Source organism: Calliopsis andreniformis, chromosome 5, assembly GCF_051401765.1.
Source record: "Calliopsis andreniformis isolate RMS-2024a chromosome 5, iyCalAndr_principal, whole genome shotgun sequence".
Lineage (NCBI taxonomy): Eukaryota > Metazoa > Arthropoda > Insecta > Hymenoptera > Andrenidae > Calliopsis > Calliopsis andreniformis.
The window spans coordinates 13192204-13219300 of record NC_135066.1 but is presented as its reverse complement, the minus strand read 5'-3'; the positions used below and the strand labels follow the sequence as shown (position 1 = coordinate 13219300).

At 35.4% G+C, this 27097-nt stretch overlaps 1 protein-coding gene and 1 long non-coding RNA gene across 4 annotated transcripts in view; one reads left to right on the top strand and one right to left on the bottom strand.

Annotated features, from left to right (window-relative positions):
• Wake (ankyrin repeat and fibronectin type III domain containing protein wide awake) overlaps nt 1–27097 on the top strand; it is a 52286-nt gene that overhangs the window by 4479 nt on the left and 20710 nt on the right. The window contains exon 1 of one of the 2 annotated variants that reach the window (XM_076377594.1): nt 13685–13999. The exons of the other annotated variant lie outside the window; for it this stretch is intronic. The gene's annotated coding sequence lies outside the window, so the exon portion shown is untranslated. Of the gene's footprint in view, nt 1–13684; nt 14000–27097 lie in introns of those variants that run through there. 2 annotated transcript variants of the gene reach the window in all.
• On the bottom strand, nt 354–26574 carry LOC143178768 (uncharacterized). Of its 2 annotated transcripts, none has more exons than XR_013001850.1 (3): nt 26454–26568; nt 1562–1693; nt 354–444 (listed from the first exon to the last, which is right to left on the bottom strand). It is a non-coding gene; the product is annotated as an uncharacterized LOC143178768 (long non-coding RNA). The 2 variants fall into 2 exon arrangements; XR_013001851.1 differs by lacking the exons at nt 354–444; nt 1562–1693 and adding exons at nt 5109–5269; nt 5827–5950 and having other exon boundaries at nt 26454–26574.

The window sequence follows — 27097 nt, the reverse complement described above, 5'->3', positions numbered from 1 at the left end:
TTTTCAATTCCCTCAGTTTTTGATTTAAACATTTTTCCCTAAAATTCTATTTCGTTACCACATATTCAGTATTTAAACTTTGTTCTATTAAATTTCCGCTGTTCCCTGTAAACAGATCGAGAGTCTGCTGGTCGAAAAAACAGAGTTGGAAAAACATCCGACCAGTGCACACGATGAAAATTTTATTTTTCCCCGTTTCGTGTAGTGCAGAGGTCGTCGTAAATCCTTCCATCGGTGATTATATGGCTCTCGACGGATACGAGAACTTCTTAACAACCTCTGAGCATTGTTGTCCAGGGAAATAGCAGGGAAGATAAACTGCAGGAGTGTGAGTTCGCCTGGACAGTTGGTAACTTCCCTTAGGTCACCCGGTACGTGGCGAACTAAAAAGCAGGTGGGTCGAAGGACACGATTCTTTTATCCGCTTTCAGACGATGATCCAGTCTGTTGGGATAAAGAAGCGAGTTGCACGCAAATTTGTAATTATTTCTGTTAATACTTTGTCGAACTCTGTTTAAAATGAACTTTCGCGTGATAACACTCTTTTCGGGATGTTAGACTTTAATTAGACAGTTTGAGCGAATTTAGAAGGTAATTTCTCTTTCCATCGTCTTTTATGCACACTTTGGTCGAGTTCTTTTTATGTACGAAACGAGAGTTTAAGATAAATTAACGAAAACGAAGAATGTCAGGATTCAAGGCAAGGGGAAATGTAGAATTTTACAAATTAGGAATTATGTAACAGTATAATAATATAAAACACTGTAGGTACTTTGATTTGTATATTTTTGTTCACAATACTTTATCTATTTATTTCTGTAATGATGTACGTAATAGGAATTATGCAACAGTAATTACATATGTACACTATGTATTTAGACACTATTACGTTATTGAAAATTCATGTAATACTTACACTTTTTTATTTATACTAACTGATATTAAATGTTATTCTTATTAATCTCTGTAAATCTTATGCAGAGTGTCCAAGCTGAAGCAGGCCACTTAAATATCTCATCTATTTTTAATAACATGAAAATCTAACAAACTAAAAAAATGATGCCACACAAAAGATTATTTTTCAATAATATTCCTCCTTTAAAACTATTTAAATTATACTATGGACGTTTTTCGTGTCATTAAAAACAGAAGTGATACCTGTATGGTCTGTTTCAGCTTGGACTGCCTGTATAATCGTCTGAGATGAGATTTACATTCAAAATTATATTATAGAATTTTACTTGGTGTATTTTATACAATGCAATAATATAGAAGTGTCCAAATACGTATACATGATACTGTACTTAGCCCCAATAAATCATCAATCGATAAAAATTACTTTAAACTGTTTAATAATTTGTGATATCTGCAATAACTAAGCCAAAGCATCTTTGTATGGTAAATGGTTTCTATTTTTATTCCATGAAATTTTGAAGTTGCTCCAACTTTGATGTGTTACTCATATTGCACCATCCCCTCCACATTAAAAACCTGCCATTAGCTCCCTACTGCTTTCAATGGCATACCGTACGGCCCTGAGTTTAACGAAATTCGAACTCACCTGCCCCGATGTCATGCCCAGATGCTCAACACTATGCATCTGTTGCAAGCCTTCCTTCCTTTCAGTTGGTGTCCTTCCTCGGTGTCGTAAGGACCCATTTCCTCGGCTGACAGTCGTGTCGTCCTGTTCACACTTGAGGTTTAGTGCGAATTAATTTCACTCGACGAGTTACAGAAACAGCAAATGTGGAATTTAAGTACCTCTTTACACATATTAATCATATTAAAGTAAATCGAATGCAAATGTGCTATATCTGATGTCAGAGAGTATTAATAGATCAATAATTTAAGAAGAAAAAATATTGTTTATGTTTAAAATAAAAAAGAAGAAATTAATTAAGTGTTGAAAAACAGAAAGGGAAGAAAGGCCACAGGAAAATGTGTTATTACGTCAGAAAATATTAAACAAAACACAATTCAATAAAGTAACGTCGATATAGAACGCTGATAGGATTCTAAATGCCCAGAGGATGTAGATAAAAGAAAAGAGAAATAATTATTTTAAATGGAATACGTTGTTCGATGCTCCAGAAGGTGAAAATCGTATGCAAATATCTGTCAGCTCGCCACCTGAATTTGGACAATACAATGATTTCGTGTGGATGATTCCCGCGGCCAATTGGTTCCTGTGGATTCGCCTAGGATACTGCTCGGGAACAAATTTTGCATTGTGACTTTCATTGATTGATTCGATTTCCACGGAAAAGCGTAAATATTTGATGCAACGTCAATAAACGCTGCATTTCCAATGAGAGTTGATCCTCTAGCTAAATGAGAGAAACTGAAGCTAATGGTATCAAGGATTATCAGGCGTTTAAAGGGGTAGGAACGTGCGGATGTCAGAATACATCTGCATTCAATTATCAGTGAAAGACTTCAGATACAAAGTGGAAATCGTGAAAGGAGAGTAAAAAGAAAGTGAGTGGTATTGAAGAGAGAGACATTTGTATTTCAAGCAAGAATAATTCAGAGAATAAGTGGACACGATAATAACTTCGTAATGAGAGTGAATCAAGGTTGCAGTCGCATAAAAATGCATTACGCGGACTTCTTCTGCGTCATGGTGAGCGTAATACATTCTTGGAAGCGGTGAACAAATAAGTTGCCGATAGTTGCATCTCAACTGGATTGAGTTTTCTGGTGAAGACGGAACGTCATTTAGTGTAGACTTTCGTGAATAATGAATGCAAGCTCAGGTGCACATTGTTAGTGACAGAAATACGTGTTATTGAGACACTTTTTAGGAGCCATCACTGAAATATAAGAATGAGAGAAGGATAAATTGACAGTGAAGCGAGGAGTCTTCCATAGAAATTAAAAGGTAAATGTTTAATAGACTAATTGAAAAGTAAATTATAGCGATCTGCGTGTTGGAAGTCACATATTTGACTTCATTTGATATACCTCATTGAATAGCTGCATATAGCTGCCACTTTCATTATCTGATTAATTCTTTGAACTTTTCAAGTTTAAATATTTTGTAACTTTATTTTACTGAGCTGAAATTAAATTAAAAGAAATCATATAAATAGAAATTATTTTATTTTATTCGTACCTTTCCAAGGTATGAGGGTCAACTTAGATTTTTCAAATGGATATATATAATTTCGTTTGCATACATAGTTAGTAGAGGTAATTTACAATCAAACTGATATCTTGTTAAAAATTATTACTATGCATCCTTTAGAACATAATCGACATCTAAAATAATGGAGTAGTAATTGACACTGTATCTTTCAATTAAGTTTGAAATCTTCACGTTAACGATGGCGACACTTCACCTCGTCATCATGTAGACACACACAATAACCGAATTTCAGAATGGAAAAGATGTGACACATGCATAACAGCCACACTGACATGTTCGCATGCGCTAAGTTCACCTGATGTACGCGATGCATTCCGCGATCGACAAGGTGGAAACGAATAGCTGTGGAAGCTTTATCGACCAGTCTGCATATCGTGGACACACCTACTTTTAATGACAAGTACACATCGCTTTAAAGCCGCCACGAAAATCGTTACCAGATGTCGAGAAGATTGTCGCGCGAAAGCACGACAGTATTGCGCGAACTTGAGCCATGGACACATCATATTCGCTTCTCGATAACACGTTCCTGATACTCTGAAATGTCAAGCAACTGCTGTAGGTAAACGTAGGAAGTGACCAAACGTTCGTCGAGTATACTCAAATTTTTCAGCTTGAGAAATGTATCAGAATTTTTACGATTTCAATATTATGCAATCCTATCACTCTTGAAGATATTTTTCATGAATTTTGAAAGCACTCAGGTGTACCGAAATTCTATCACATTGAAGTTTCTGTGTTGAAAAGCTGCTGTGGTAAGGTAAAGGACTCAGTAAGCGACAATGTCTCAGTACTTGGACGGTATCTTTAATTTTATTTAATTTTAAGCTTAAATTCTAATGCACCTAGTAAAGAAAAATAAAGAAATAGTATAAAATAGTATATTCATCTCCTGAAATGCAATTCAAATATCGGAATATGCATGTTTAGGTTGTCTACTTACTGGATCATGTGATATCTTAAGCGTTCGGGTATTGGATCGTTTACCTTACTATTTCCAAAAATAATTCAGTTGTTTTTTACACCTGAAATAAATTTACCATTAAACATTTATAGTAGTACTACTATACTTGAACTATATGTATACTACAAATTTTTTAATATTTCAAAGCTAGTAAAATTGAATGTTCATTTCTTGCTTATAGAAAATTCCAAACATTTCGAATGAAAAATTCTTTCCAAATTACGATGACCAATTTGTTAAAAAAAATGCTTCTTTAGATGAAATTGATCTAGTTTAAATGTGTAAACGTGTATCCACGTACACGATCGATACACAAGCTCCAAAAATGTGAAGATGCAATATCCCTGAATATGTGTGAGGAAAAGTCGTCTGACAGAGTAATCTTCTGCATCCCAGGAGTATCTTGCGCTCGACGTCAAATTTGAATTACTTCGTCAGTAGTCAGTATAATCTTAAAATACAGTCTACGACTATCGTTTATTTCTACGATATCGCAGAATTTTTGGGGTACATTCTAACTGTTGATTATAAATATTCCTCTATACATACACATTGTATATTGATAACATCTAAACTCCAAACTTCGCAGCAAAGTGGCACATATTTAGTTCGTAATCTTATAACGTTTGTACAATCTCGAATTTACGCAATCTGACGATGAATATATTAATTCCCGAGCTTGGGTTCTCCTGCCTAAGGACTGGAGAAGAAATTTCTGGAGACAATGGAAACACCAGAAAATAAATTTCTCTCTTCTGGCAAGCATCAAGCGTCTTTTCAAGAATACATAAAGCTTAAATGTAGACAATAAATTCTTTCCAAGGGAAAATATGGCCACTAAGAAGATTTTACGTTCTTGCTTCCTCCTCTAAAACTCCAAAGGGATTGTTAATATAAAATGAACCACACACGTATAGAGAATCTTCATTTGTGAAATATGACAATAGCGGGAATAAAAACTGAAGGAATTAAAAAACATTCATTTACTAAAGCCAGGACAGATTTGAGGAAATTTTATTTGAAATAAAAATAAGGAATAGAATTTCTCGAATAATAATGGGAATAATTCTTAAGAACTTCCCACAGAGTTATCATGATTCTTGGTAATTTCGTTTCCATTTTCATTGCAGTTTCCAGCAGACCAAGTGGCGCCTTATCTGCAATTAAAATTCAGTGTTGAAAAATCGTTTCGTTGTTGCTAGTAATATCTTCTCAGTTAGTGTAATCACAGTACTTGACTTTTCTATAAGAAAAAAGCATCTTTATGACAGATAGAGGTATTTGTCTCATTCACAATAAAAACTAGAAAAATAAGGCATTACTCAGTTTAAATAATTTTGTTAAAAGAAGGAATTTTTTCTTTTTTCTAAAAAATGGAATAACTCCAGAAACAAATCCCATTTATAATTTTACGCGGTAGAATTTTTGAAAGCCAAACAAAAAATTAGTAAATTTTCGTATTGACTGATTTTCATATAACGTTCATGTTAATTTATTACTTTTTTTACGCAGAAACAAATAGTCCATTTTACTGATTCCTCTATTCTTCCGTGCAAATACTCATAGATCTCTTTTTGCGAATCCAAACAAAAGCCTCTTACTCCTCGCGCTGAAGATATGCAGAGCTTCCGAGGGATGTTAATGCATAATGCTCACGTGAACTAGATGAGCATAAGCTACTTTTCTAAACATAAAAAATGCATTATCCTCGTACCTTCCTCTTTCTTTTCCTTCGTTTTTCCATTTGCTTCTTCAGCATCAGTTTCCTGCAGCTTGTCATTAGTTCTCTATCAACGTACATTCCGTCTGCGTTCATTTCGAAGTTCTTACAGACACACCTAATTTCAGTAAAGTAAAAACGAATCAATTTTACGAACAGTGTAGAATAGAAATATTCTTTCTATTGCTCCTTAACTCATAGAACTAACTTTCACACGAAAGTGTTTCATTAACACTAGAAAGTTGATAAATTGATTGTCAGAAGGAGTGTACTTGTTGTGCATAATAAGTATTGTAATTATATTATTTAAATAAAAGAAAAAAGAAAACAGTGAGGTCCGAGTTTCGGTCGCAACAGAAAGAGTTGATTTAATTAAATTCACCGCGCGTGGAGAATTATTTTGAGTTTATCTCGTTCCACTTCCAATTTCCGTGGACTTTGGAAATTCAAATATTCTGCTTTAACCCTTCTTCGAAACGATTCTGGACGAAAATCCAGGGAACAAATATTAATCGCGTTCACTTAATTGAATATGTAATTGTATTTATTTCTACACCCTCTATTTTAAGTGAACTTTCATGAACGAAGTTCATCAAATTCTTTGTAAATATGTCTAAACTTAGAAACTGTTTAATTAAAAATTTTAATTTGTAATTTACTTTCTATCACATTTACGTAAATTGTTATATTATCAAACCATTAATGAAAAGTAATTAAACATTAAACGATATCGTTGTATTAATAATCATGTCGTTATAAAGAACTCCATTCAAGTTTATTTTATCTATGGCCTTACGTTACGTATTTTTTAATAAATTCAACTATTTCAGTAAAATTCGATTATTTCCATTGTATTTATCACGAATATTTTAAATTTCTCGAAATACCAGTGAAAATTCCATTATTGTCAAAAAGAAAGAAAAGCTAATGAATATTAATAGAAATTATTGAAACATGATTATAATAATTATAAATTATGTAGATAATATTTCACCAATATTTAAAATATTTTACCAATTTTTAAACATTTATGATTAATAATTAACATAGGAAGGCTCACCCTTAATTTCATTATTCTTAATTTTCGTCTTGTTTCGAGTTCTAAAACCACTTTTCGAATTTGTCCCTACCACATACACATAGTATGAACACATACATGTATGTACTATAGCGTATGACCTATTTCGATGCTTAGAAAGAGTAAAACATAGGTCACAAAAATTTGGTCTTTATTTCTGGAATACCTCGTGCATTCTCGAGGACGTCTTAATTTTCATTAATTAAAAGGGAATCTGTTTAATAAAAGAGAGGAACGTATCAAACGTGTCCTATTGCAGTGATTTCCAATTACATGGATTAATTAAATCGAACCCATTAGTTTACGAAATCGTCGCGAATGAGAGCACAGGCAATTAGATCAATTAGCGGTATAAGCGTATTTTGACATCCAATTTTGGCTCCTTTATCGTGTTTCATTCAACCTGAATACTCCTCAATATTGCTCCCACAAAAATCAATAAATACCTCGTGTCATAATTTCAAATGCCGATGGTTCGATAGGATACGGAAATTCTCTTAAAAAATAAGAAACCGTCGATGCTGTTACCAGCCTAGCTCCCTCGAAGGAGATATTCAGAGACATCGAGTGCCTCTTTTCCCCCGTATTTATTATGGAGGGTTTCTGGCCCACAGGCGTCGCTTCCTTTATCACACGCGATGCAGGATGTCCACATCGGCGGACTCGCAATTTCCTCGTAGCGTCATCTATTTTCCAGCGCCTCTGGGAAACGTGTCCCGTGGCTCGCATCTGTGTGCTCGTATATTGCTCCAGCTCCGCCATATTTTCAAGCGTGATACCGATTCGTTTCTTTGAACTCTTCTACGTGTAAACGATTTTAATTGCAACGTTTCCTAGTAATTGCCAAGAAGGAACGAACAGCACGTCTTTTCGCGATGCGTTGCGCGCGTTTTGCTGGAGCTTCTACGTGGAAGCTTCAAACAGCAAGAGCAGTTTTTAAACGATTCTTGAACTTGGAGCAAGCTTCTGTTTTCATTGGGGAAATATCGTTTCTCCTAATTGGTGAAGGAAACTTTTCTTCATATCTCTAGAGATCACCTTTGCTAGATCTAAATTTTGTTTGAAGTTTGTTTTTAATTTAATTCTTGTTTAATGATTATTATACTTTCACTGGTTTATCGTGAAATCTGTTTATCACATTCCACGAAAGCTACGGAACAGTTGAATTAATAGTGGTGAACAAAATAATTTACGAGAATTAGCACATTCATTGTTCGAATCTCTAACGTAGTGTGCATCACATGCATTGCATTGCATAGGCTGCATATAAAATAGTCCTTTACGATGAAATCATGGTGGTCTCAGAGCTCGATTTAAAAATGATAGAATTAATTTTGTGTTATTCACCTATTTTATTTAGCTTTATTGCAATTACTCCACTGAATAGAAAGTGCTGCAACTTTTTAATTTTCATAACTTGTTTTTCAAATTATCAGTTTTAAAAAAGCCTTCGATTCCAAAAATGGAATGCAGTTTCCCCTGCTGGTTCGATTGAAAGTTTACAACACATGTGCAGCAGATTGCAGCACTAAATGCAATCGTAATGATCTATTACAGCCGAATAGCCGCGGAATTTAACTTCAGTATTTTTGTTTTACCTAGCTAGTTAATTAATCTTACATAATGCTGTAACTAAATAAGTAATTTTACAAGTATAAAAATATTGATTTTGCTCTTCCGAAGAATTTTATTTTCGGCTTATATAGAGAGTATCAGAATAGTAGGAAAAAGTCCAATTAATTACATGCAATAAAGTAATTACAGTGTGTATCTACAGGACAATTTCAATTAAACTTTTAATGTTGCTACTTTTAATGCACTTATTAACAAATATTATTAAAGTGTATAAATGTTTCGAGGCTTTTATGAAGTTTCAACGCCGAATAATTAGTAAACTTTGAAATAGTTATTATAGAATTATTAAACTCTTAGTATGAAGTAATTATTGTAGATTCTGTAATCATTATATTATTTCAAACCTTACGAAAACTAGTATCAATATCCGACAAAGTATGCTTTTCAAATAATTAAAGCGAATGAATAAAACGAAATGAACTTTTAAACAGCAGTGTTTGCTACACAATTAAAAATCTAAGTCTTTCAATTATTTTTTTACTGTTTTACTTATTACTTCATCCACATTTTACAGTTAAGTCTTTCAATTATAGTAAACAGCCTATCAAATCGTAATAAATGATTAATTGAAAATTAAAATTGAACCAAAAACAGAAATACACGTTGACTATAATTTACTAGGAAATCGGGACGCGTGTCGATTTATGTGCTCATTCAGGTCGACTAATTGCAGATCGTACTACCTGTGCGACTATTCGTCTTCTTAATGAGATCTGGCTTTTAAGAGAGTTCCCCCTTCCTCTGTTTTCTTTTAATTGCACCTTAGAAAACCAAGTCTGATTAATGCTTCTTAATTTGTGTTGCTTGAAAACAATTACTATTTAAAATTGAAAATTCAAGAAAAACGTGCAAAAAGAATTGATGAAATTTGCAATATAGATATTGTCGATTACAAAGTTCTGTTTGAGCAATTAAGAACTTCACTAAAGGTTCTGCTCCATGCACAGTTATACATATACCAGTTTTAAATCAAATTGTGTTTGGCACAATTTTATATTCATTTTAAAATGATCCCCTTATTTTAGTTTCCTTTCATAATAAATTTTTGTGATTAAAATTCGCAATCACGTAAATTAATGTTATTTATCATCGTGAAAATGCTGAATAAAATTCTTCAACATTTTTCGCTATAACATATATTTATAAACTTTTTAGAATTAATGACTTTTAAAATCCAATTCTTTAAAAATGGAGACTTATATAAAAATGATTTCCTCCACATTTCCCATTATTTGCAGTTAGTTCTATAAAAGAAATTACTTCCTTTTTTATCACATTTGGCTAATTATTATGCTTCACTCTATACATATATGTGATCACTTTGGAAACTCTGCAGTCGAAAGTGGAATCTACATAATTAAAGGAAACAGACTGCATGAAATATCAGGCGAATCAGCCAGGCGTCATTATGAGAAATTGAGAATATGATTCCAGGCGAGAGTAAATCGTAAATAGTAGTTTCCTTTTCGATTATAATGAACGCAATCTCGTTCGCAGCGCTGCTGCATTCTCTTTCGTGCGAACCAAGCAGCGCATTGTTCCTCGCGCTTCCGAAAGACTGAAAATTAAATTCTTATCAGACAATAGACACGTTTCTCCGCAGAATTTCACCTAATGAGACGACTAACTATATACTTTCTCCGATTTTGCGCTCTTTATTCATAGCGTTCTATCGCAGAGCACAAGCTCTGCCTTTGCGCGCGTTTTGAAAAGGTCTCGGCCTTAGACCTTATACTTCTAGACTCGACGTCAGATAATTTCCCTGAAGCAAAGATAAAACATCTACGTGACGTCACGCGTGGGCAAAATATATAAGAAGAAAGGGCATTAAAAAAATTTGTCCTATTAAAAATAAGAGTTTAAAATGACCCTAGTCCATAAGACAGTGTCGAGGTTGGAAACTTTAAACGCCAGTATCTCGAAAACAAAAACATGTGACTCAGGTCATTTTGTCTAACTACAGATACATGGTCTAAGATCTCGCCCCTCGTAAGTCTCCTAACGCAACGACGATGTATTTCTAATTTACATCTGGAATGAAATCCAGATAACGCGTGAAAAATGTCAGCTGAGTATTAGTGGAGAAACAATTTTCCAAGTGAGCTGCTGCAAAGCGATTTTACGATTAATTTAAATTCAGATTGCACACTCGCGATGGACGATTAAGGCTGAGGCGGAGGTGCATTTTATGTTTCCTTTTGAGGCCCGATGTCGACATTCCGCGCGCGCTTGTGTGGACATAAAGGACAGCGATTAACATGCGAGACAGACTTCCTTAAAAATCCACAGAAACTGTTTGCGCCACGTGCTGCCTTTGAAGTCCCTGGAAATGTGTCTTTCGAGCCTGCCTCTGGGCTCAGGCTTACCTGGCCCACAATTGGGCGCTGTGTAAAGTGTGGAGAGTACAGAGGATCGAGGCATGAGCAAAGGAAAGAGGCTCTACAGACAATTGCTTTCTACGAAATGTGACGGTGTTGCAGGTATGTGTATACGTACCTGGATTCCTGAACTGACTTCCAGGGAAATAATGGGTCCATTCATGTTATCGCTGCTATGCGAGGACATTTGGAGCATATTTGTAGTACAACTTGGATGGAATGTTTTAAGGGAAGAGAGGTACATAATGGTTCGAGCAAATTATGTACATGCGTACTTAGATGAAAAGACTCTACTGTTAGTTCAATTTATATTCATCAAGCATTCGTTCATTATTACATTATTCATTCTAATAAAATATAAATGTAAAGAGAAATTGTTTTTATTACGTACATTTTTCTTGTAAAGTAGCATCTCGATATAAGATTTGTGGTAAAATGTACAGGGTGATTCAGGAAACCAAGCCAGGTTATTACTGGGTTTCGTGTGAAGTTAGAAAAATATTGTAGAAGAAGAGTTTCCTTTGCAAGGTGCATTGAAACATTTTTTGATTACAATCTAAATATTTATTATCAGTTTTTTATATTTCTATTATATTATATAGTTGTTCGGTATTCACATTTAAATAATAATTTTTAATTCTTGTGAAATTAATAACAAATTAACTTGACATGAGTCAATATACCTTTGTTTATGCAACTCTATACATGTAGATATAGTACACGTATACATAGATATAGGTATGAATATTCAATTTTCATGCAGACTATTAACACAGGACTAATTAAAGGCTTTACGTGAATATATTTACACATTTATTAATATTATTTTACAAACAGTATGCAGAGTACAGTCATAAACATAGTATTCAGGAAGACACAGTATTCCTACAAAGTATAGCGTGCGATCAAAATATTTCCTTCTGTATGAAGATCATTAATTAGAATAGATAATTACTCATGAGAAATTATCATGAGAAAAGTTGGTTTCATGAGAAAGTTGCTTCAATGTATTATTTCACATTGGAATTTTAATGAGCATCCCTTTCGCGTCGTCTTATTCCTAAATGAGGATAAGGTTATTTTATTCAAATTCCTCATTAAATAGGATAATTTTCAATTGTCTATGTAAAATGGTGACCAAAACTACTCAAAAAAATGCATGCAATTTTATTGCACTCTTTAACCCTCATTTACAGACGTCGAATTTTAAGATACATAGACATTGATTAAAACCTACTGATATTAAATATTTTTAAAATTAATATGATGTTAATTGGCTACATTGCAAAGGCTCTGATATTTAAATGGAAGCGATAATAGCAATATATCATACAAAATCTATCAGACTCAATGTCACTAGTTGAGGTTTACGCCTCTTCAGGGAAGGCCTTAAGGAATTTCCTTCTGAAAAAGGAAACTACAGATGTTTCTTCTAAATTATGACATTTAGGAAATATCAATCCTAAACATTGAAGCATAGAAGAAACAAAATTTCTAAGAAGTGTCCATTTTTATAATACCCCCTTAAACCGACAGACTTATGTATATCTGTGATAGTAAGGCAGAACTACCTACGTCACAATTTCAAAAAATTCAAGTTAAGGCCTCAATTGACATCTAAACCATAGAATTTATATTTTCAAAAAGAAGAAAGGGCATTAAAAGAATCCTTTCACCTAAAAACAAAGGTCCAAAATTACACAAATCCATAAAACACTTAACGCTGAAAACTCGAAATACCGCTATCTCGGAAACAAAACCAAATGACTTAAGTCGTCTTGCCTTACAACCACAGATAAAAGTGACTCACCCCATCGAAAACCTACTACAATATTCTACAACCCTAAAACTCCACTCAACCCCCCAAGAAAAAGCATCCCAAAACTCAGCAAACCGCGAAGATCCTCCCCTTCCGACCCCAAGTCCTATCACAGAGCCCGCCCTCGCGATGCCCCCCAAGCGAAAGAAACAGATGTCCAATTAATCGCCAGCAAACGGCGCGAAGCGTCCAACAAATATTGACGCCAGAAACATGGATTACATCTCCTGGGATACCCCTTCCTCTCGCAATTCAATCTTATCATTCCCACAAAGGGAGCAAAAATCGTGGGACTGTCGAGAGTGGGCACCTTCATTGATAAAAAGACGCGGTGAAGGGTACGCTGGCCGCATGGGGAGAGAGTAACGATGGGGGCGTCCACGTGGTGGGGGTAGAACGGCAGCTGTTTGCCAGTGGCCGAGGGTCGCGTTCCATGTGGACTCGCCAGTAATGCCACATCGCTGTCGCTGCTGTTCGAACGACGTCGCGTTCCTACAGTCGAGACTCTATCGAAAACTATCGCGAAAGATGTGAACGCGTGCTGGATACGATATTTCGTTTTTTTTCGGGGGATCGGTTGAGTTACATGGGTTAAGTTCAGAACGAGAGTGTAGGGAGCGACTCTGCTTGGTCTGTGCGATCGCAGCGACGGAAACCACGAGGGAGCATGGAGAGTTTCCAAGAACAGTGTCTCGTTCGGTGCAGCGAGGAGCGGTTGCGTGTACAGGATACGTTCGTAGACGGATCGTGAAGGAGGGCCTCGTTGAAGGAACGAGTAATCGCGGAGGAAAGGCGAGGAAAGTGACAGGTTAAGTTGGGAGCAGGAGACGCCGGGGTCTGAGCACTCGGTCGGTAAGAAGCTAGAAATCGATCGTCAGCTCAATGGATGCGAACTGGGTTCCTGACTTCTGAGGATTCTTGTTTCCTGGGGGATTGTTGAAGCTGCTACTCTGGGGCCTTATTGTGTACATACGTCTTTTGTATGGGAATCTTGCTCGTCATTTGAGTTGTTTCGACGATTTGTTGGCGAGTTGATGGTTCTGCAAGAGTACTCGAGGAACCAGTTTGAAAATAGGTTTCCCGCCAAAGATGGGGTGTTGTGAAACGATTCGAAAGGCGCTGGAAATCGGAGATTAAGGGAATTGTAATATACTTGAATGCTGTGGTGGAGATATGTATGTAGAAGAAATTCCATGGATTTCTGGGACAGTTGATGTACGTGTATCGAACATCAGTAACGAAAAATTGGACATACAGGTAATTTGCGAGGTGTCAAGCATGACTCGCGTCGAAACAGTCGTTTCTGCCATGACAACTTTTCGTGATAAAATTTTGTTTCGGCTCGGGAGTTTCGGTTTGAGTTTCAGCCAGCTTTAGTTAATCTGGACAGAATGTCGATTGTGATTGCTTTGTTATGGGATTGGTTGTGAATAGCGGATTGTCTCTTCATAATCTCATATTGATTTAAAAATATTTCAGTATTTGAGTATGTGATTACTTGAGTATTTGAGTATTAGAAAATTTGAATATTTGAATATTTGAAAATTTGAATATTTGAAAATTTAAAAATTTCAAATATTCAAATATTCACATTTTTAAATTTTCAAATTTTCAAAATTTAAATTGCTTTAAACCCTTAAACCATTAAATTTCTAACATTTTATATTTTCAGATCTACAAATTCTGAAATTTGAAAATTTTTTATATTTTCATACCCTTCTTATTTAAATTTACATTCAAATTCCAATGTACTTTTTCCAATATATGAATAACCTAATATTCCAACATTCAACAATTAAATGTTATTTAAGCTTTATTAACTCTCAAATATATCAGTACTAAATTTTCAAAAATTGGAGTACCGAAATATTCAAACTTCTGGATTTAACTTCCTAATGAACAAAGTCTCTTAATTAAAAGTTAACGAAGCAAACTCTCTGACATCATGTCAAGTTTAACAAATCAACATTTCACAAACAGGAAATTTCTATTATTAAAAATTTCGCAATATTTACTCACATCGCATCAACCAAATATTATGTATTCAATTCAGCGAGTCTTGCAAACTAACAAAATTCGTTAATTACCCTTTCAGTATTCAATGCATTCCATTTCTAGGAACCATTCTACTATTGTTTCTATCAGAAGTGAACAAATATGTACTGAAATATTTCACTGTTCGTTCCCCTGCGTACTACAAAAACGTCAATTCCAAAGCGATCAGTTTCATTCAACTTCAAAACCCGAGGATATAAACAGATCTACCATTCGCCACTGTAAAATAAAAAAAAAACAGGATCTATAGATGCAATGTGCAATACTAAATCGATTTGAGTGGAAGAGAATCGAATATTGTATACGTTCATATCGAGAACACGATTGTTAAGAGATATCGTTGCTTCAGCTCGCGCGGAATGCGTTATGGCAGAAATGGCTGTTGCCAGACAAGACAGCAGGTCTGTCCCTTTTGCGGAGAACACGATGAGCATTATCTCGACTTGAACGGTCGACTTGCTCTCGATGGTATTCGAACGGTAGTGAACGGGACACGCACGTGCGTCCTTGCGAGGTAAACCTCCGTGCATGGAAGTTTGCATAACCATATCGTTCATGGACGCTTTCCCACCAGCGATTCTAGGCATTTTCTTTCGTCGAGAGTAGCGGTGTCCATTTTTCCTCGTAACTCTGCTTGGGATAGATACATCGTCGTTCTTTCTACAGTCACTGTTTAATCAATGACAAAAGTATTTATACTCTAGTGAGTACTTACACTAGGGACTCAGGATTTTAGCTAAAAATATCTTTTTTTTTTAGTGTAGTTTTAAATTAGAAACTATATAGTTTGGGTAACATATTTAATTGGTGAAGAAAGTATTTATATTCTAGCATGAGTACTTACGCTATGGACTTTGAATTTTAATTAAGAATTTTTTTTTAGTATAGCGAATTAGAAACTAGTTTTATTAATATATTCTATAATAATTTAGGGTTTAGGGAAGGTTTGACTTATTAGGAATTGATATTTTAGTATAAAATATGAAACAGATAATGTAGGGGAATACCAGAGCTGTTTAAAAAAGGAGAGAAAAGATATTTATACTTATTATAATTTATTAATATTTAGTTAGGTATCCTTTTGCATCAATTGTGGCTTCCCTCGTTCAGGCATCAAATATCGCGAAATTATTTCTTACTGTTTTATCAGTTTTTGTTAACTTTGCAAGCAACATATCTTGCAAATTAGTTTCACTCGAAATGTGTTTTTTCAGTATTTTCTTTAAGTGTCGTCAAAGATGTTCATCTAACTACACAAAATTATACACTATACAGATGGCTGCCAAGCTACCATCGTTGCAGAAATAAGGCAACTGCAACTGTGTACACAGCCACGTCACGTAGTTAAAGACCATCTTCGATCCTTGTTAACAGTTGTCCTCTTTATTGGCTCAAACAGCTGACTATGTTCAGTGTGCCAGATACATACGACTTTCCTGATCAAGTGCAAATTTTGACAGAGGAGGATCGTTCAACAAGGATCGATCAACAATCCTTGATTGTGTGACGTCTTAGCTGTATGTATAATACAATTCTCAATTTTTAGCTCTATAAAGATAGCTAAATAGCCAACAAATGGCAGCCATTCCAAGACTCAAATTTCAAGGACCATAGATTTCAATTTTTTAATTTTTAATTTGAACTTAACAAAATTTGATTCATATGTTTAGTGTTATCAAGTGAAAATATAACTCGTAATTTTAAGTTATATTAATTATTCGAAAACGAATAACGTATGCAATAGGTACATAAAGTTGAGGTACTACTGCAAGCCATTTTATATTCCCTGAAACACTGGCTTGAAGACTGGTTAGTATCAATTGATAAGTCATCTCGAGCCATTAGTTAAGCAGTAGCTCTCCCCAAGGTTCAAGAACCTGTGATTTAAGCTGTTGCATGTGTGACATGTGCTACGAAACTTTGTCTTCGGTCTTTGAACCTTGGAGAGGTAGAAGGGGTCCACTTTAATATAGTAGAAAATATTTCGTTGGCAATTATTATATCGACGTTGATACATCCATTTGGATCAATATTATGTATTTACAGACACTCGAATGCCTAAGATCTGCTTACCAACGAAGAACACATCACACACCCCTGTTTGTTAATGACGTTTGCTTCTAAAAATGGTGTTGATGAAACCAAGCATCAGAGTATACGATTTTCGGTAAACAGATAAAGTTCCCAACTCGATGCCAGTGCAATTGAATGTCTGTACACATGGAACTGGTCCAAATAGACGTTAGTGTCTCAACGTTTATGTAATAACTGCTGAAGTTATTTCTCAGAAATGTAAATGAATAGAATAGTGTTAACAGTGGCTGGTTATCTAACAACAGAGATGTACGCATTGTATATGTACTTTAAAAGTGACACAACTCAATAAAACGTGATTTTTTAATCACAGCTATAAATCAGTTTAGTAAATGCACCTCTATGCATTACAAAGAAATTCTTCAGATGTAAATCACAAATTATTTCAATGATAACAAGAAACTCATTTAATGCAAGTAACACAGCTACTTTTTAGACTAATTATTCAAGTAAGATATCTGTCTATGCCAATATAATGTATTTAATAAATAATTTACTCCTAAACTCATAAATAGTTTCTTGCTCCCTCAGAAACATCTTTGAGAGGTGTCATTTTTGTAATACATGTGCGAAGTATGAGTACCTACTTTTTATTCTTCTCTAATTAAACAATTTTGCATTTGCTATAGTAGTCTATTCTAAAGTGAACTCAGCGTTTACTCAATCACAACTATCACCCTTTCATAAAATCAATTAATTGATTTTATCTTGTTTCTACAGTTCAAGAACTCTAGGCAATATATTTCTGGACTTCAGGATTAATTCAGTACGTTCTTCATCAATTACATTACTGTTCGAATTCGTTGGATATGTGCCTCGAGCAGGTTCGAAGCACTCTGCTAACGGAAGGAGGCGTTAGCCAATGTCAAAGAACTGTGGACTCTACACCGGAAGGGAAGTAGATTGCAGTTTATCGCAGGCAAACCGCCGATAAGGAGGACAACGCCTCAAAGGGGTACTGTGTTATAGTTTCGATGAGGCGAAGGTGCCTCAAGTCCTAATTAGCCTGATTTTCGGTAATGGTCTCGTTCCTTTGAGCGTTTCAAAGTAATGCATAATCACAAAAATTAGCCAATGAGGGTTTAAAAGCAATGAGATTAAAGAGTCTTGTAACGTTCAAATTGAAAGGTTTTGCAGGGATCTCATAATGAAACTTTTATCAAATATTCCAAAGCAGTCTAGGAATAACTATCGCTGATAATATTTTGGTCCCTGTTTTAACGTATACTTTCTGCGTTATTCGAGTAGACGATCTTCTGATCATTCTGAGGAATGCAATTAGTGATGAAAACACGAGTAAATTACCCGTGGAGGTATTAAAGGCGTCATGCACAATTTAGCTTAGTTACTTCAGTTCTGTCTGTATGTAAAGGAAGTAGTCCAGAGGAATTAAAATCAATTCCTACAGATAGGTACTTGATAATATTTGTTAATATTAACAACGTTTTTAACACGTTCCTAACTGACCATGAGTTATTTTTCATTTGGAATCAACTGCAAAAAATGGCGTACGAATGGGCCAAAGACTTTGTATTATAAACTAATTTTACAGCCACAATGTTTCAACTCTATTCCATTAACGTCGTTGTACGCTTTTAATCAAAAATACATAATGTCCTCAGAGAATTCTTTTTTCATTTGATGTCAAATAAACGATCAGAGTAGCATCATTTGTGGAGATTCGCGCGATAAGTTTCCTATGATCCTCGTTTAAAAACTGGCTAAAGTGACAGTAAAAAATACTGTGATGAACTCGACGTCGTAAACTGTCTATAAAGCAGGCAGGTTCAATGAGCCGTAAAAAGCTGATCCTTGTCCGAGATAGCGCAGAACCTAGCCCAGGCCTCCGACAAATTGCGATATTAGAGATGGGAAGCTTCCCCGCGATCATCCTACTATTACTTATCGAGTGTTGCCATTTACTTATCGATCCTGATTTGATAGATACCGTGGCTCTTTCGTTTCACTAAAATTGAATCAGTTGATGTCTCCTATGACGTAAAAGGAATTCTCGACACTCTTCTGTTGACTCGTTTTACTTACATTATCTAAATTATGTAGCGTGTATTACATAAATTTCTAGGTGCATTGTCTCAGATTCACTGAGAGTCCTAGCTACAACCTTAATTTTTCGCCATTTACTTAGCTATTTTGGTGATTAGAAATTTAGAAACTAGACTTAGAGGTCTTCATAATCAGCTGAACTAATTGTGAGTGAGAAATATCAACCAGCTGTTGACACGTCCAGCTTGATGTCCGTGCTATTAGAATATGTAGAACTATATAACATGTGCTAGAAGTCAAAAAATAAGAAATCACATTTCCTTTTATCGAAATAGGAAAAATAAGCTATTTGACAATCGCGAAGAGCTGTGGGCAATAGAGTAACATATACTTAAAAAATCAAGGAACATATGACACAGTATAGAAACACAATATACATAGGCATTTATAAAAGAAAATATAGTAAAGATGTTCACAATTATATTCAGTATTCTATAAAAACAAAATGGAAGAATTAATGTCCTGTTAGAAATAGCACGCATCAGCGATGTCCTCCGCGCAGCAAAACTGAACATTTTTCCTAACAGTTTCGTAAAGAGGATTTGAGAAAAAATCTGAACAAAGATTTAATAATTTTTCAGTTTTCGCGTGCTGCCACTTGTTCTCGACGATTCATTAATTTCATGGTTCACGGTTCGCGGTAGAAACGCACCAGGGAGCAACAGATACGCAGATACTAGAGAGAACGGTCTAACTCAACCGAGGAAGTAGATTGTTGTTTATCGACGAGGTGATAACGAGGTTAACGCCATAAATGGAAGTAAATAACCAGCATTGACAAAAGGAAGTTAATTGGTATTTACTCAGACGCCTGGTTCCTTCAGTCTTCGTTAAATTGAAGCTCCATCCCCATTTAGGTGTAACCCAAATTTGATTGGATTTTTCCATCGATAGTTTTCTAGAGTTTCTACGTTGTGATAGACATTCACATTCGAAAGGCAGAATATACAGTAAGCTCTCAGTTCATTAATCCTAAAACCATGGTTCATTGCGTTCTAAATAAAAACTCGCTATTGTGTATTTTTCCATAGTTTCGTTCCACTCGTCGTGGAATGACATAATCAATATTGTTGGACGATAGTCGAACATCCCAATCAAATAAAAATATTATTTCTGCCATTTATTCTTGCTTTCCTCAAACACTTCAATGAAACGTAAACTTACAATCAGATATAGAAAACAATAAGAATTTATTTATCTTTAATAAGTAAAAAGTACATAAATAGAATTTGTATTTATACAATAATTTCAGTATTAAATTCTGGTAATGTACTGTTCTAATTTTGTCAGAAATTGGTAGAAAAAATTCTATAGAAAATGGAAGAATTAATCTTTGGATAATATAGCTTTCTCAGTCCACTACATCAATTCAATTTCACTAATTCTTTTACTGCAACATGAACTAAATATCGACACTATCTGCTGTTTTGTTCTACATTGACCTAGGCAACTTCGAATTTGAGAGCAATCACTCTCAACCATCACCATCGATCGTCAGCCAGCAACCAAAGTTCAAACATAGAACATAGAATTACGGGTCCAATACAATAATTATATCCAAGAGATAACTCAAAGTACATCATTTCCAAGTAACATTATTGCTTCTCAGATACAATTACCGTATTGAACGTGTCATTTCTACATTTAACTTTCAAGTGATGACAACCGTTTTAATATCACTAGTGGTGACTTGACGTCTGTCTAGATAGAGGTATATTCTATTTAGATTAAAACGTTATTATTTACTATCTCCTAGATAATTTTATTATATTTACAGCATTTCATAAATAAAATGTATTTTCTGTTAATACAACTACAATAATAAAACTTATTTCGATACACTTAACAATAAAGCAACAATACATTTTTACAAACACTGCAGAATAGAAATTAATCCAATATTTTGTACATCACAGAACAATAGAAATTAATAATCGACAAAACAGAAACTAATTACACTGAAAACTTAAACATTTACAGTGTTTATGCGGAGTCACTTCGACGTCAAGTCGCCACTATTGACACAGAGTCAATTTGACGTCAAATCACCACTGTTGTAGTGATATGGAGTCAAATTGACGTACATCACCACTAGTGTTAGGAGTCAATTGAACGTATGACACCACTCTGAGGTAAAAATTTAGTCGAAGGCTGTCTAGTATTGATGATTGAGCGCGACTAATCCCTTATAAACAAAAAAAATGTATCACGAAGTAACCTGTGTCGTGGACATTATTTCTGCATAAGTTTACCCCATCTCGCCCACTCTGAAAGGGTTATTCCATTTCCTTCTTTCTTTCTATATTCCCTGTTCTCTTGCATCTTTCCACTTCGCTGGTTAACGATTGACACCGCCTTCAGATTGTTCCCTCCCCCTGCAGCCAGAGTTATTACAAATTCAGAGTAGCTTTTCCTCCCCCTTTCTCTGTTTTCTTTAAAGCGTCGCCGTCGCGTGCACGCTCCCCCGACGGATTTATTCATCGTCGTCGGACGGAGAACGCCGCTGCAATTTTCTCTAATATAATCCACTTTCGCTAGCGTTCCCTTAACAGTTGGAGAGGAGTTCCCTGAACGTTGCTCGAGGAAGTAGTAAAAGTTCTAATTTCATTCGCCCCTCGAGAAGAATAATATCCTCGGATTGAAGTTGAGGTCCGACGCGTCGGAGCCTCGAAACACGCACTTTCTCGCTACCATCAGAGAAATGCTCGTTTCCGAGATTTTTAATTGCTGGAGCTAGCCTTTCTAGATCGCCAAGTAAATAACTGTAACTAAGTATTGCAGTGTGTGAGTGATATATTCAGTTTTATAGATTCTGCATTCAGATAGAACGAAACATAAGAGCAGAATTCTTTCATTATGTATTTCAGTTGAACTGAGATACTGTGAGTCATTCGAAGATCGTTATTTTTATTGAGTTTATAAAGCTCTTTTTTATGTTTATCTTCTCGATTTTATAAGCTTTAAAAGAATGGAAAATATGGTAATTCTTTTCCTACATAAATTCTATTTTTGAATTAAACATCATTTTTGACTTTCTGATGAAACAGTTTTTTGCGAAGGTGTTTGTAATATAATTTTCATTTTACTCTGTATTTGTAACTGTGTGGATAAATTGTTCTCGAGGGAAAATATAGAATCTTTCGATTTTTCTCATGAAGGAAGTAATTAGCTAAATTTTGAATGTAGATTGGTCCCCTGACAATTGAAGGAGAAGTTCAGGAATTACAAATGAATCTTAAATCTTCGTTTTTATCGTCCTACGTGAAAAACTCTCGCCAGTAAATGTCGACAAAATCTTCCATGACATACAATTGTGAGACGGTAATTGCGAAGGCGAATGGGAAAACGGAAGCGTTGGTAGTAGTTATTAACACAATGGCTGTTAAAGGAGGATGCAGTGGGCCATGTGCATCCTTTTCCAACCTCTTGTTTCTCTTATTCCCTTTCCTCATTCTGATGATCAACCAAGAAATCTGTCGAGTACCATCATTAATGCTGATGGTAGAATGAGAAGGATAAATTCCAAATAGGAATTAATAATAATGGAAGACTTAATCTTTAGCATATTTTCTACTTCGTGATTTATGAGTAATTCATTGTAAACAGAACTATAAACTCAAACCAAAAGGAAAAAAAGATTTTACATTTATAGATATAATTATAACATATGCAGTAATGAGCAAACCTAAACTTCCCCCAAAGTATTTAATAATTAGTAGTAAATTAGATAACATTCATCAATTTTTGTGTCTTCATATCCTGAAGGATGTTCATATATTTTTCAATGGTTGATTACTTTCTCAGGATTTATTTATATATATAAATACACGTCGTCTATAATAGAAGGTTAAGGGCGGAAAGTAGAGGGTTTAGTTGATGTCTTTTTCATGCAGGAAGGCCAATTTATTAAATAGATGACGATGGTAGACACAGAGGTGTTACGTCTATTAATACGGTAGAGGAAGTAGATGATGGTTGTCTGACTACTTAAGTACTAATCGCGTCGGATTAGCCATGGTCTAGGGACTATTACGTGCTATTAAGAATTGATAGGTTAATAAGGAAAAGGGTGAACAGAAAAAGGATATTTTTAACAGTGTCAGACCAAACTTAGGAAAATGTGTTACATACACGTCACTAAATAGTCACATATTGTCTTTAAATAAATGAGAATAGAAGAAAAAATTAAAAACTTGAGGAATGAAAAAGGGATAAGAAATTAAAAAAGGACTACTTCATAAGCTAGCATTGAACTTACACATTTCTAGACCAGACTCGAAAACGTGACCAATGCCTCGACAACAGTCACATCATTTTTTTTTCTTTCTTTTTTTTTATTTCACAAGAGAACTGGGAAAGCTCCTGGACAATTTGAGGCTCTAACGATTTACTTATCTCAGAGTCTAATTATCTCATTATCATTCCGACGGGTCGTAATTGGCTCGTTAGCCTTTAATGAACTCCAATCTGTATTGCAAGAGGCGTCTTTACCCCTCTCGTTCAATTCGAGTGCGTCCAAATGTTTGTACTTACTCTCTGTGTTCGTATCTTCTTCAACGTCACTTTCATTCCTGCCTTCTCCCTTCCTCATTTCGAACTTCTCTCCATTTATCAGGATTTTTGAGTGCCAACTCGACCATCTGCCACATTCATGTTTGCTCAGCTCTGTGTCCTACAGGTTATCTAATCGCGTTCATGATGTTTTAATATCCATTCTTCTCGGTTTGTTTAACTTGCACTCGTTTCTACTCGTTTGTGCAACTATCATTCGTCTAATCGGTTCTTCCTCGAAATGTCGTGCAAATTGCGCCTCTATGCTCCTGCAACTTTGCGCATGTGCCCTTTTTCTCGGTAACAAAGCCTGCAGCTCGAGTATTGGATATCAGAGCTTTCGTATTTCCGAGAAATCAAAGCTTCCGAGTTTCGTTCGTAGTGACGTTAGAGAAATAGCAAATTTCGAGAAAGTTGAAGAATCGAGTTGTTTGTTAAGTAAAGTCGCTGGTTGCTGTCTTCTTGTGAATCGGTGGTAGCCATCATGGTTATAAGATTCTTCTAATTTTTTTTATACTTATTCTATATATTATTCTATATATTTTATACTTATTCTTATAATACTTCTATAAATTGTTTTTGTATATTTTTGGTAACAAAAATATGAACATGCAGGGTGTCTCATTTTAATTTCCCAGGGTAAATATCTTAAAAAATACGAAAGATAAAGTTTTAAGGGGGATATATTCTGCTATCACTTATTTAACCTTAAAACAACTTTGAAAAAGCCTACAGAAGTCAGTTTGGAATTTTTAAAACAAAACGCTTTCAAAATACTGTCTAAAAGTAATTTTTGTATAAACCATCGCCGAAATATAAGCTCTCAAAATTGCTATGACGCAAATCATTGCAAGATCAAATAAATTACAGCAGAATCTGTCCCCTCGAAACCGTACAAGTTTTTTTTTAACCATTTTTCTATAATTTTCGTATTTTTTGAGGTATATGCCCTGGAAAATTAAAATTGGATTCCCTGTATACATACATGAGTAAGTATTTTTACAGTTATCTTTAACGTAAATTAAAAGCTAATTTGTGAGTAAATTGTTTTCTGTCCACGCGTCTTACAATTAACGATTTTATACTGAGAACTTTATTTCTTTTCTTTCCAATCGAGACAACGATTATGATAAAATCCTCAGCAAAAATATTATCTCACTAACATCGTACAAATGTCTTGTTTACTAACTCGAGGAACTTTTTTTACTTTCTCTTCTTTGCGTGCTGTAGTTACTGATAAGTCATTTCAGTAGATATTTAGTTTCCCGCGGAGTTCCTCGAGCGTATCGTAGAAGTTCGCGCGCGAGATGCTTCGCTGGATGCACAAATGCTTCCTTCCGTTCAAAGTTGCGTATCGGCTGAATATTCTCCGAATATTCCAAGCTGCACGGTGCATACCTCGCGTAGGAGATGCTGGCGTGTGATCCTCGTAAACAACGTTGTTCTATGTATCTTTCGGATCAGAAGACGGAAATAAATGCTTGTTAGCGTTTCGGTTTCCGATCTAACTCGATTAGCGTTACGTATTATAGAGATTAATAAAGTTACAGAGAGATAGCTAGGAGTTCCTTTGATGTATATGCGTACATATCTCAACTTTTATTACCTACTTGCTTCTTTATTAACTTTGTAAGTCTATAAAAGTTTATAATTTACGAAGCATGGTCATTTGAAGATATGTTGCGAAAACTCGTTGATGTAGCACTTAAATGGATTCTTTACAAGAGGAAAATTTTTATGGAATTATGGAAGCAAGATTGCTAATTGTTTAATTATGAAAGCAAGCTCTTGAGATGTGCAAGGAGATTACTTTTCAAAAGAATAATTTTTAAAGGAAAATCACTTTGAAGGATAGAATTCATATTTCTATGTACTTAAAATTCTGTTACGTTGTCTGAAACTTTCATTTTCTTAGAAATAGAGCGAGCTCTCAAGAGTTCGCTGAATTAAACAGAAACTAAAATTGCATTAATATTGAAACTACCAGAGGAGTCAAAACGATTTATACGAAATTACAAGGTAGCTGTTCAGACAGTTTATATTTACTGTGGAGGAAAATTCGACAACCCTATTGATTAACCATGTACAATACACCAACGCCTATAGACCCACAACAGACAGTATATCAATATACATATGTACTCACCACCCAAGCGCCATAGGCGCCAACAGCAATCAAAGGGCATTCTCTTGCTTTTATATTTCTGGCAGGTACAAGTACCAAAGCCATGTCAATCAGAACACAGGAACAATTTTCACAATACATACCATTTAAATTACATAAATCTATAGCAGAGCTGAACAGTATATACAAGGTCATCAGTTTATTTGGTAACTCTCTAATGTGTGTTGGCATCACTTACAATGCTAATAGCAATTACAATAAATGCTGCCAACACTAGGAGTGTCTCCAAATAAACTGACAACCCTGTACACTCTACGACAAAAAGGTTCACTAGCTTTTTTAAAGGAGTCCTTTATTAACAATATTTTATTTTAAATATGATGCATAAAATTTATCGATAAGGCCACTGGAAACCCACATAACCTAAAAGCAAATTATTTCTGTTAAGAAATATAATAATCAGGATCTTAAATATAGCTTCTGAAGCAAAGTTGGAATCTGTGAAGACCAGGTGGCAATGAATTACTTAAAAATATTGAGCCTACCTTTTTGTCGCGGAGTGTACGTGCATAAAGGAAGGGAAAAGTTCCAAATGGGGAAAAACTGTTCGTACTATAAAATCCGAAAGACATCTTTCCCGTTGTTGACACTGCATTACACGGAAGCATCAGCATGCAAGATAAACAGCCCCAAAGGGAGTCATTAACGACTCCACAAATCTCAATCGTTCAACTCCGTAGCATACACATGCAGTGCACACACGTCGATTCAACTCCGCCATTACACGCTCCCAAAGTTCACCCAGCGTTCCGTGGAACATACCGTATTCCTAGCAGCTCCAGCCGCAAGCACGGGCAACAGACCAGGCATTCCTCTCACGGAATCAATAGAAATCGATCGTGTGTTCCTTTCATCTAGGAATCGAATTTGCTCTGCACTCGAGCAATTGCAGCTCAGCAGCGACGCGACAGCCTCGATCTTGGCGATCCCAACGAGCTGACCACGGACGGCCGCAATAAATTTGATTGGACTAACAAATTGTCACGCTCGTCTCGAGGAGGAAGAGGCGACGCGTTCAGGCCACTTCTTCGTAATGGGCAATTGTGGTTGGCGCACTGGAATCGCCCCAGCCTCTCTGTGTCCTAAGTAAATAATAAAATCACTCCAACGTTCAGTCCTCTCTTCCCACACACTGGGACACGACGCGTATCGCGCTCATGGCCCCTTTGTTTCCCGCGATTAACGCTCCAGCTCGCATCGGGGAGCTCGCGAGCCTTCCACTTTCATCAATTTGTTTGTTGTTTCTCGTTAAACGGTTCTGGAAGTCTCTCTGTGCCTGTTCGAGTGGTTATTCCTCGAGGAAACGTGAAATTTCGACGCACCCCTTTCGCGGTGAATTATCGAGGAGTTTAAAGAGCCGAGGGAAATGAGATCACAGGGGGCTGGATTTATGTCGGATTTTGGGG